Here is a 10,374-nt window from a genome sequence, read left to right as displayed (position 1 = left end):
GAAGCCATCGCGACTTCAAGAGTATCAGGCTAAGCGAAATAACTCAGATGGAAAAGGACGAGAACCATACGATTCCACACACGCGTGGGATATAAAACAGAAAGCAACGAACAAACAAATGGAAAACATAGACACAGAGAACACAGGATGGTCACCACAGGGGGAGGGGGTGGGGGGAGCTTGAAGGGGGTCGAGTACATGGTGACGGAGGAAGACTAGATTTGGGCCGCTGAGCGCACAAGGCAATAGACGGATGACGTAGTGCAGAACTGTACACTTGGAATTTATATAATATTATTAACCAACATCACCCCCATAACTTTAATAAAAAGGAAAAGAGTGAGGATTTTATGTTGAAAGTTCCCTTTTCTTTGCAAGGGCATTTGCAAGGCGGGGACGGCCCTTACGCTGTAGAACATAACGCCCGGTTTCAGGCTGCCATAGCGTCACCTCCCTGTGCAGGAAGAGGCCCTGGCACCTCCGAGAGCAAATTCTTATTCTCATAACTAGGTTTCCAATCGGAGGGCAAAGGCACTGATTTTTACATCCACAGCAGACAGCAGCGCATGACCCCGGCTTGTCGAGTCCCAGGAGACCCGGAGGTTAATTGGGATGAGGAAAACACCCCTGCTTTTCTGTATACGTGGGCGGTTAGTGACCCAACGATGCCGGAGAATGTGCGCTCCACAAAACTACACGCGACATGTATTTGCTCATAAATCCGAAAAGTCTATAATTAGAATTTTGTCACTTCTAAATTCTACCCAGGGAAGAAAAAACAAAATTGGTGAAACCTCATCAAAAGCAGAGGCAGATTCTAAGGCACTAAATCTCCTCTATGTTTATGAAAATCCTCATGTCTGAATCCTCATTTCCAGGCAGACAAGCTCGATGCGCGTGTGCCCGTCTGAACACGAGCCTGTCTCGTACGGGCGTATGGCACTTGGTGATTCATCCTCCCTGGCATCAGCCTTTGTCACTGGATTCCTGGAGTGATCAGTTATGAGAAGCCGGGGATGTAAAGAGACTTTTATGTTCCGCATTCTTCGAAGAAAAATAAATAATTCGAATGAGACAGAATGTTTTCTTCTGTGTAGAAAACACAGAATGTTCACTTGTAAATACAGTTTTTTACACTGCAAAATATGGACACTTGAGAGAATATCAGATGAAGCAGTCCGTGAAAAGCAGAATGTGCCAAGAAATTTTCAAACTCAGACCCGTGGTGGTGGCAGCGGGGGACAGTACCAGGAGGACCGTGTTTCGGCTCAGGATCCCCAGATTTCACTCCTGCCTTTGTCCCTTCACTATATGGAAAACACCCAGTCCCGCTTGTGTGGCAGACGTTAATGATGCCGCAGGGGACGGCAGAAGCTCTTTAGTGCCTCGTGCCACCTCTCCTTTCGGCCACCACTGCGGGGACTTCTTCCTGTGAGCTCAGATGGACACTTAAGCACCTGCCCTGCCCTTGTAGTGTTCTGACTACGACCTTCGCCACAACCACGCTGGCCCACTTGGCGACAATGCCCGCAGGAGACCCAGAACCGCTGGACGCTGGAGGCAGCCGCCCACGGTCCGAGGGGAACTGGCCGATCACCCCCTCACTCCGCGCCTGTGGCGGGGACCTCGAGGATAGGACGATGGACCCTAAGGTTATTTTTCCCACCTTCCCTGCTTCGCTTTCACTGATGTCTGGGATCGCCTCCTAAACACACAACCTGAACCCAAGTTCTTGTCTCAGGCTCTGCTTTTAGGGGTACAAACTTAGGACAGAGCTAGAAGAGAGATCACCACTCCCAGCTCTCAAGGATGCATGATCTGAGAGTCAGAAAGGGGACAAGGCAGCCAAGGAAGCAGCGGGACGGAGGCTGCCGGTGGGGAGTGAGCAGTGGGCCTGGGAGGTAGGGAGAGGCCGGCCGGAAGGTCAGGGTTCACCTGGGCCCGAGCATCGGCCTGGACCCCTGTGAATCCTGGCGTTTCCCAAGCAGCTGAGTGGACGGCTGACCTCGCTCCTGCTGGGACTCTGGTCAAAGCTCCCACACCATTCCCCGCCCCTCTCCCCATTTTTCTTCTTAAAACTTATGGTTAGAAGCACATCTTATTGGGCAACGAGAGCACATGCGCATGTGTCCATATACGTATGTATGTCTATATTCATCGGCTATTTATTGGCTATGCAAATGAACAACAAAGTCATGAAATTGCATTCTTACTACATGTAACGCAATCTGACACCTTCCATCCTGCCACATTCGACCTCCCTCCCTCCCTTTCCCCTCCCTCTCCCTGGCTCTGCCTCACTACTCAATATGTTTTATAAAATTGATTTCGCAACCCTTACTAATAGGTTGCAACCTGCCATTTAAAAACCACTAGTCTAGACTAGTCTTCCTCGGAACTTGAATCCTCCCTCCTACCGTGTGCCTCGCCGTCTTATTTGGTAAAATAACAAAGAGAAAAGATGATGGAAATTTTTCTTTCAAAGAATTTTATGATTCTATGTCAAATTCATAATAAAATGAGAGAGCATATACTCCGTAGTCCATTAAAATTAGCAGTTAACAGAAGATACAATTTGAATAATTATGTCATACTGTATTTTCTCCAGAAATTATGTTTGCTAAGATGTTGCATATACTTATAGTAATAGTATACTTTTACATTCAGAATTAGAATATAAATAAGTCATAAAATAGTTGCAAAGACAGCTTGAATTTAATTCCTTTTATCTTTTATATACTCTAGGCTTTTTCCACCCTCCAAATCATCAGCCCTGAAAGCGACCCCACACCTTTGTCCTCACTGGTCCCCTCCCCTGCCTACAAACATCCTGCCTGTCTCAGCTCTGATGTCCCCCTCACCTGTGAGCCTCCTGCAGCCTGCCCTCCTTCCCGGCCATGTCCCCACGCCACTGTCCGTGCACCCACAGCAAAGGCTCATCAGATTGCCGTGCTATTGTTCAGTTATGTGGCCCTGAGCGCTGCAAGCACAGAACCTCTATTATTTCTTCTCAGTACTCAAAGACCTAACACAGTGCCTGGCACGAGGCAGGGACTCATCGAATGTCCATGATAAGAACAAAATGGATCGTCTTTGAATTTTTTACTCAGGTGCTCGCAGGAGCCCTTATCCTGACCTCAGGCTCTGATGCTTTTCCCAGTGAAAAAGCGACCGCTGAGTCGCCCGATGGAAACATTCTGCACGTTCTACTTGACCGAATGTAGCATCTTCTCTCATCACAATGGCTTTGGCCAAAGGAACACCAGTTGAGCACGGGGTAAGTGATCCACGCTCTGCTCACAAGAGCCTCTCCTTACGCTCAAACCCGTGCGCTGCGTCACGGTTCATTTTCCTGCAGACCCCATTCCTGGGGGGGGTCCCTCTGTGTCGCTGCTCCACATAGCGGTGACGACGATGCACAAGGGAAGAACCCACCAGCGCGCAGACCACAGCGGTGGCGCCCAGGCCAGGGGGGCGTGTCCTGGGGCTGCCCTGCTCCGGAGGAGCAGGACCACAGCAGCCTCGGGGGCCCGCTCGCTCACCCCCATCACCACCTCTCCACAGATGCTGCGCCCCTGTCTCCTCTGCGGCCGCTCCTGGCATCGGTTCCTTGCCCCCAGAGATAACTGCGGCTCACCCTTCCTGGTCCCAAGTCCCAAAGTTCCGGGGAAGGGCTCTTACGGGCTCTGCCTGGGGGAGGCACTGAATCCTGGAGCAGCCACGGTCCCCAGAAGGTGGGACGCTATGATCCGTCACCTCTGGAAATCACATGGCGAGAGGGCAGAGAAACTCGTTTTCCTGAAGAAAGGGAGCTGTGAACCCTAAAATGTTCCAAGGATGTCTATGCACACTCCCAGAGTCTATCTCTGTCTTCACATGGTGTTACGATGTGAAGTTTAAGCAATTTTCACCCCGTATTCCCAGGGAAGAAAAAACAAAATTGGTGAAACCTCATCAAAAGCAGAGGCAGATTCTAAGGCACTAAATCTCCTCTATGTTTATGAAAATCCTCATGTCTGAATCCTCATTTCCAGGCAGACAAGCTCGATGCGCGTGTGCCCGTCTGAACACGAGCCTGTCTCGTACGGGCGTATGGCGCTTGGTGATTCATCCTCCCTGGCATCAGCCTTTGTCACTGGATTCCTGGAGTGATCAGTTATGAGAAGCCGGGGATGTAAAGAGACTTTTATGTTCCGCATTCTTCGAAGAAAAATAAATAATTCGAATGAGACAGAATGTTTTCTTCTGTGTAGAAAACACAGAATGTTCACTTGTAAATACAGTTTTTTACACTGCAAAATATGGACACTTGAGAGAATATCAGATGAAGCAGTCCGTGAAAAGCAGAATGTGCCAAGAAATTTTCAAACTCAGACCCGTGGTGGTGGCAGCGGGGGACAGTACCAGGAGGACCGTGTTTCGGCTCAGGATCCCCAGATTTCACTCCTGCCTTTGTCCCTTCACTATATGGAAAACACCCAGTCCCGCTTGTGTGGCAGACGTTAATGATGCCGCAGGGGACGGCAGAAGCTCTTTAGTGCCTCGTGCCACCTCTCCTTTCGGCCACCACTGCGGGGACTTCTTCCTGTGAGCTCAGATGGACACTTAAGCACCTGCCCTGCCCTTGTAGTGTTCTGACTACGACCTTCGCCACAACCACGCTGGCCCACTTGGCGACAATGCCCGCAGGAGACCCAGAACCGCTGGACGCTGGAGGCAGCCGCCCACGGTCCGAGGGGAACTGGCCGATCACCCCCTCACTCCGCGCCTGTGGCGGGGACCTCGAGGATAGGACGATGGACCCTAAGGTTATTTTTCCCACCTTCCCTGCTTCGCTTTCACTGATGTCTGGGATCGCCTCCTAAATACACAACCTGAACCCAAGTTCTTGTCTCAGGCTCTGCTTTTAGGGGTACAAACTTAGGACAGAGCTAGAAGAGAGATCACCACTCCCAGCTCTCAAGGATGCATGATCTGAGAGTCAGAAAGGGGACAAGGCAGCCAAGGAAGCAGCGGGACGGAGGCTGCCGGTGGGGAGTGAGCAGTGGGCCTGGGAGGTAGGGAGAGGCCGGCCGGAAGGTCAGGGTTCACCTGGGCCCGAGCATCGGCCTGGACCCCTGTGAATCCTGGCGTTTCCCAAGCAGCTGAGTGGACGGCTGACCTCGCTCCTGCTGGGACTCTGGTCAAAGCTCCCACACCATTCCCCGCCCCTCTCCCCATTTTTCTTCTTAAAACTTATGGTTAGAAGCACATCTTATTGGGCAACGAGAGCACATGCGCATGTGTCCATATACGTATGTATGTCTATATTCATCGGCTATTTATTGGCTATGCAAATGAACAACAAAGTCATGAAATTGCATTCTTACTACATGTAACGCAATCTGACACCTTCCATCCTGCCACATTCGACCTCCCTCCCTCCCTTTCCCCTCCCTCTCCCTGGCTCTGCCTCACTACTCAATATGTTTTATAAAATTGATTTCGCAACCCTTACTAATAGGTTGCAACCTGCCATTTAAAAACCACTAGTCTAGACTAGTCTTCCTCGGAACTTGAATCCTCCCTCCTACCGTGTGCCTCGCCGTCTTATTTGGTAAAATAACAAAGAGAAAAGATGATGGAAATTTTTCTTTCAAAGAATTTTATGATTCTATGTCAAATTCATAATAAAATGAGAGAGCATATACTCCGTAGTCCATTAAAATTAGCAGTTAACAGAAGATACAATTTGAATAATTATGTCATACTGTATTTTCTCCAGAAATTATGTTTGCTAAGATGTTGCATATACTTATAGTAATAGTATACTTTTACATTCAGAATTAGAATATAAATAAGTCATAAAATAGTTGCAAAGACAGCTTGAATTTAATTCCTTTTATCTTTTATATACTCTAGGCTTTTTCCACCCTCCAAATCATCAGCCCTGAAAGCGACCCCACACCTTTGTCCTCACTGGTCCCCTCCCCTGCCTACAAACATCCTGCCTGTCTCAGCTCTGATGTCCCCCTCACCTGTGAGCCTCCTGCAGCCTGCCCTCCTTCCCGGCCATGTCCCCACGCCACTGTCCGTGCACCCACAGCAAAGGCTCATCGGATCGCCGTGCTATCGTTCAGTTATGTGGCCCTGAGCGCTGCAAGCACAGAACCTCTATTATTTCTTCTCAGTACTCAGAGACCTAACACAGTGCCTGGCACGAGGCAGGGACTCATCGAATGTCCATGATAAGAACAAAATGGATCGTCTTTGAATTTTTTACTCAGGTGCTCGCAGGAGCCCTTATCCTGACCTCAGGCTCTGACGCTTTTCCCAGTGAAAAAGCGACCACTGAGTCGCCCGATGGAAACATTCTGCACGTTCTACTTGACCGAATGTAGCATCTTCTCTCATCACAATGGCTTTGGCCAAAGGAACACCAGTTGAGCACGGGGAAAGTGATCCACGCTCTGCTCACAAGAGCCTCTCCTTACGCTCAAACCCGTGCGCTGCGTCACGGTTCATTTTCCTGCAGACCCCATTCCTGGGGGGGGTCCCTCTGTGTCGCTGCTCCACATAGCGGTGACGACGACGCACAAGGGAAGAACCCACCAGCGCGCAGACCACAGCGGTGGCGCCCAGGCCAGGGGGGCGTGTCCTGGGGCTGCCCTGCTCCGGAGGAGCAGGACCACAGCAGCCTCGGGGGCCCGCTCGCTCACCCCCATCACCACCTCTCCACAGATGCTGCGCCCCTGTCTCCTCTGCGGCCGCTCCTGGCATCGGTTCCTTGCCCCCAGAGATAACTGCGGCTCACCCTTCCTGGTCCCAAGTCCCAAAGTTCCGGGGAAGGGCTCTTACGGGCTCTGCCTGGGGGAGGCACTGAATCCTGGAGCAGCCACGGTCCCCAGAAGGTGGGACGCTATGATCCGTCACCTCTGGAAATCACATGGCGAGAGGGCAGAGAAACTCGTTTTCCTGAAGAAAGGGAGCTGTGAACCCTAAAATGTTCCAAGGATGTCTATGCACACTCCCAGAGTCTATCTCTGTCTTCACATGGTGTTACGATGTGAAGTTTAAGCAATTTTCACCCCGTATTCACCTACATAAGTCTCTTCATGTAATTTAAGTTTTCATCGTGTCTCCTCTTAAACTAGATTTTAAGCTCTATGAAAACGAGGTGGACTTTTCACCGCTTCGAGCTAGCTACGAGGTATCCAACAGGATGCTCATGGCACAAGAGGCCGCCCTGAACAGGCGTGGGTGTGTCCCCCGCATTTCCACGGGCTTGCTGCTCATGGTCAACGACCGTGCATTCGGCCCCTTCTGTTTTGACGATAAAAATGACTGCTCGTCTTTCACTATTGCTACTTCCACCATATCCTTTGTTCTTTACACGACTGTCACTTTTATATGGAGCATTATAGATTCTCTACTTACGAATAAACACCCGTATGACATGGTGTCAGAGGAACAAAAGATTTTGAACGCAACTGTAACTGACCTTCAGGGCGGGCTTTTAAAACACCGTAAAATGATTACATAAAAAGATATGTTTCATTGACGACACTGTTTTATCCGTTCTCGGTCCTTCTACACGAACTCTAAAGCTGACCTTCTGCACTGGTCTGAGTCTCATGCTCAGATCCCTGCTTTACAGTCAAAGAGATGAATCGAAATCTGTCTTTCAAAAGACCCTTCCGATTTAACAGAAAGTGACCTTCTTTGTTTTTTTACCTTGATATCTTAAAGCAGGATGTACTGGGACTCTAATAAGGGACATGTGATGGCAGCTGGTTTTGAGAAGTTTCACTAAGCTGTTGACATTAGCAGAGTCCGAGGGAATTGACTTTTTGCCCGCTTTAGTCTTGAAAGCTGAAGTTCCAGTGCTGTGAAGAGAGAAACTGGACACATGCAGAGCAGCTACGATGAACTGAGCGTGCATCGACCATCTTCAGGGAATGGCGTGATTACTGGCTGGTGTCACTGCTTTCCCGGCATCGCAATGTCACTGCCCCGACCCAGGCCCACCTCTGCGCGGGACTTTGCCGCCCAGCACGTGCTCTCAGCTGGAGGCGAGCCGTGTCATCCCGACAGCCCCGCTTCACACAAACCCGTTTCCCCTCGGAATTTCCTTTGATTTATTTTTTTTCTGTAATACCGTATTTCCCCATTATCCGAGGCTGGGAATTCTGAAGTAAATTTTGATTGCCCTCTTACTATTTATGTTCGGTCTCCAAACACCATTGTGACTTCCTCCACGGGTTTTCTCCTAGTCACTTGTCCCAAATTTCACCCATTTCCTGTGGGTGAATCTAATATCTTTTGAGTTTACTGCACCAATTCCCACCACTTCCAATCCATTACACAATCGTTTCCAGATTAGTCTTCCTGAGATTCAGCCAGTTTCCTGCTCAAAGTCCTCAATGGTTTCTCATTGCTTTTAGGAAAAAAAAATTAATTTGAAGAAAATAAGTCCGGTTCTCCTCTACCTGGCACCAGTCTCTCTCTCCAGATGTATGTCTTGTGCCTGTTGTCAAACGACTCTCTTCACTTTTCTCCAGACATATCTCCAGTTTTATGACTTGTCAACTCCCAAGTCATATGAATGAATGAGAGCATATGTATGTAATACACAGACATGGCTATTATTTTCTGATTACTGGCAAAACTGTATCTTCACTCCACATATCTTTTCAGGTTTGTATTTATAATTTTTTTTTTTTTTAGGCGAGGCAACCCTTGGTTGAGCTCACAGATTGCAAGAACCTTGTCAGCTTACAATCCCTTATATTTTTTTATTTTTTAAAATTTTTTATGCCTACAGTGCCTGGTCTTCCTAGGTGGTCTCCCATCCAAGTACTAACCAGGCCCGATCCTGCTTAGCTTCCGAGATCAGACAGGATCGGGTTTGTTCAGGGTGGCATGGCTGTAGACTCATATTTATAATTTTTACTTGATATACCAACTGGATAGTCAAAGTTTCCCTAAATTAAAAAAAACTTATCCTCCTCCCGCGCCCCCCAACCCGACCCTGTTCCTCCTTTCATGGCACCCTATGTATTTACCCAGATATCAAAACTAGAAATCTGAGAATGGCCTTTAGTTCCTGCTTCTCTACCATCTTCTGAGTTATCAGTATTGCAATATAACAACAAAATGACAACAACAAAACTTTCCATTTATTGAGAGTTTACTAAATGTTATGGGTTGAGTTGTGTCCTTCCAAGATTCCTATGTGAGGTCTTAAGCCCCATGACTTCAGAATGTGTCCTTATTTGGAAAAAGGGCCACTGCGGACATAATTAATTAAGATGAGGTCACCCTGGAGTAGGGTGAGCCCCTTAACTCAATATGAGTGGCCAGAGTCCTCCTAATAAGGGGAAATTTGGGCACAGAGATGCACGTAGGCAGAATGCCACGTGAAGTCTGCAGTTACGCTGCCCCAAGCCAAGGAACTACCAGAAGCTACAGGAGAGGCCTGGCACAGATCCTCTCTCAGTGCCTTCAGAAGGACCGTGACCTTGACATCACCCTGACCTCAGACTTCCGGCCTCCAGAACTGTGAGACAGTAAATACCTATTTCTTAAGCCACTCAGTTTGTGGTACTTTGCTTTGGCAGTCCTAGAAAACCAATACACTAAGTACTGGTCGGCAGGCTAAAACCTTTTACACATTTACAGTCACTGATGCTCACAGCAGCCACAGAGTCATTTAGAGTTCGGGGTTCATACAAACATGACCGCATTTTACAGCTGTGGAAACAAAGGCCACTGTCACCCAGATAATAAATAGGACAGAAAACCAAAATGTTTGTGATTCCGAAACCCAAGTTCATAGCTGCTTTACCTTCAGCCTCTGGAGGGCTTCTCCTGACACCATTCCAGGCTGGGACAAGGTCAGGTAGGTGGCCCTCACACAATTCCAGTGCACGATACTATGAGTTTCCACTTAAGATATTCCTTAAGGTCTCCATGGAAATAGAAACTTGAATAAAATAATTCGTTTCTTTTTAGAGCAGACCACACTCACAGAAAAGTCTTAAAGGGGACATTATTTTTAAGAAATTTATCAAATGTATTATTTAAAATGACTCATAAACAAATCTAACATGCTGGCCTGTACAGTTTTTACTTTTATAATGCAAACATAATATTACTATTGCTAAAAGAAATTAAAATCGTAGCATCACGCTGTGCACAAATAATAAAAATTAAATTCTGAAAACATTCCAAAGTTTATATTTATTCTTAATAAGTGGTATGCAACCAAATGAAAAAGCAATCAACGACCCAAACGTTCCTCCCTATTTCAAAGAATTATGTAAAGTGCTGAACACAGAATATAACTCCCTTTCTTTAAGCATTAACCAAAGGTAAACACTACTCAAAGAAACG

The 10,374-nt window shown here is 47.8% G+C and overlaps 1 protein-coding gene and 1 pseudogene across 1 annotated transcript in view; both read right to left on the bottom strand.

Moving 5' to 3' along the window:
- Positions 1 to 10,374, bottom strand: part of CTNND2 (catenin delta 2) — a 700,986-nt gene that overhangs the window by 276,301 nt on the left and 414,311 nt on the right. The window lies entirely within an intron of this gene.
- On the bottom strand, positions 8,795 to 8,913 carry LOC111742425 (annotated as a pseudogene).

Source organism: Pteropus vampyrus, unplaced genomic scaffold, assembly GCF_000151845.1.
Source record: "Pteropus vampyrus isolate Shadow unplaced genomic scaffold, Pvam_2.0 Scaffold94, whole genome shotgun sequence".
Taxonomy (NCBI): Eukaryota; Metazoa; Chordata; class Mammalia; order Chiroptera; family Pteropodidae; genus Pteropus; species Pteropus vampyrus.
Note: the sequence above shows the minus strand (reverse complement) of the source record. Positions and strands in the feature narration are given on the sequence as shown.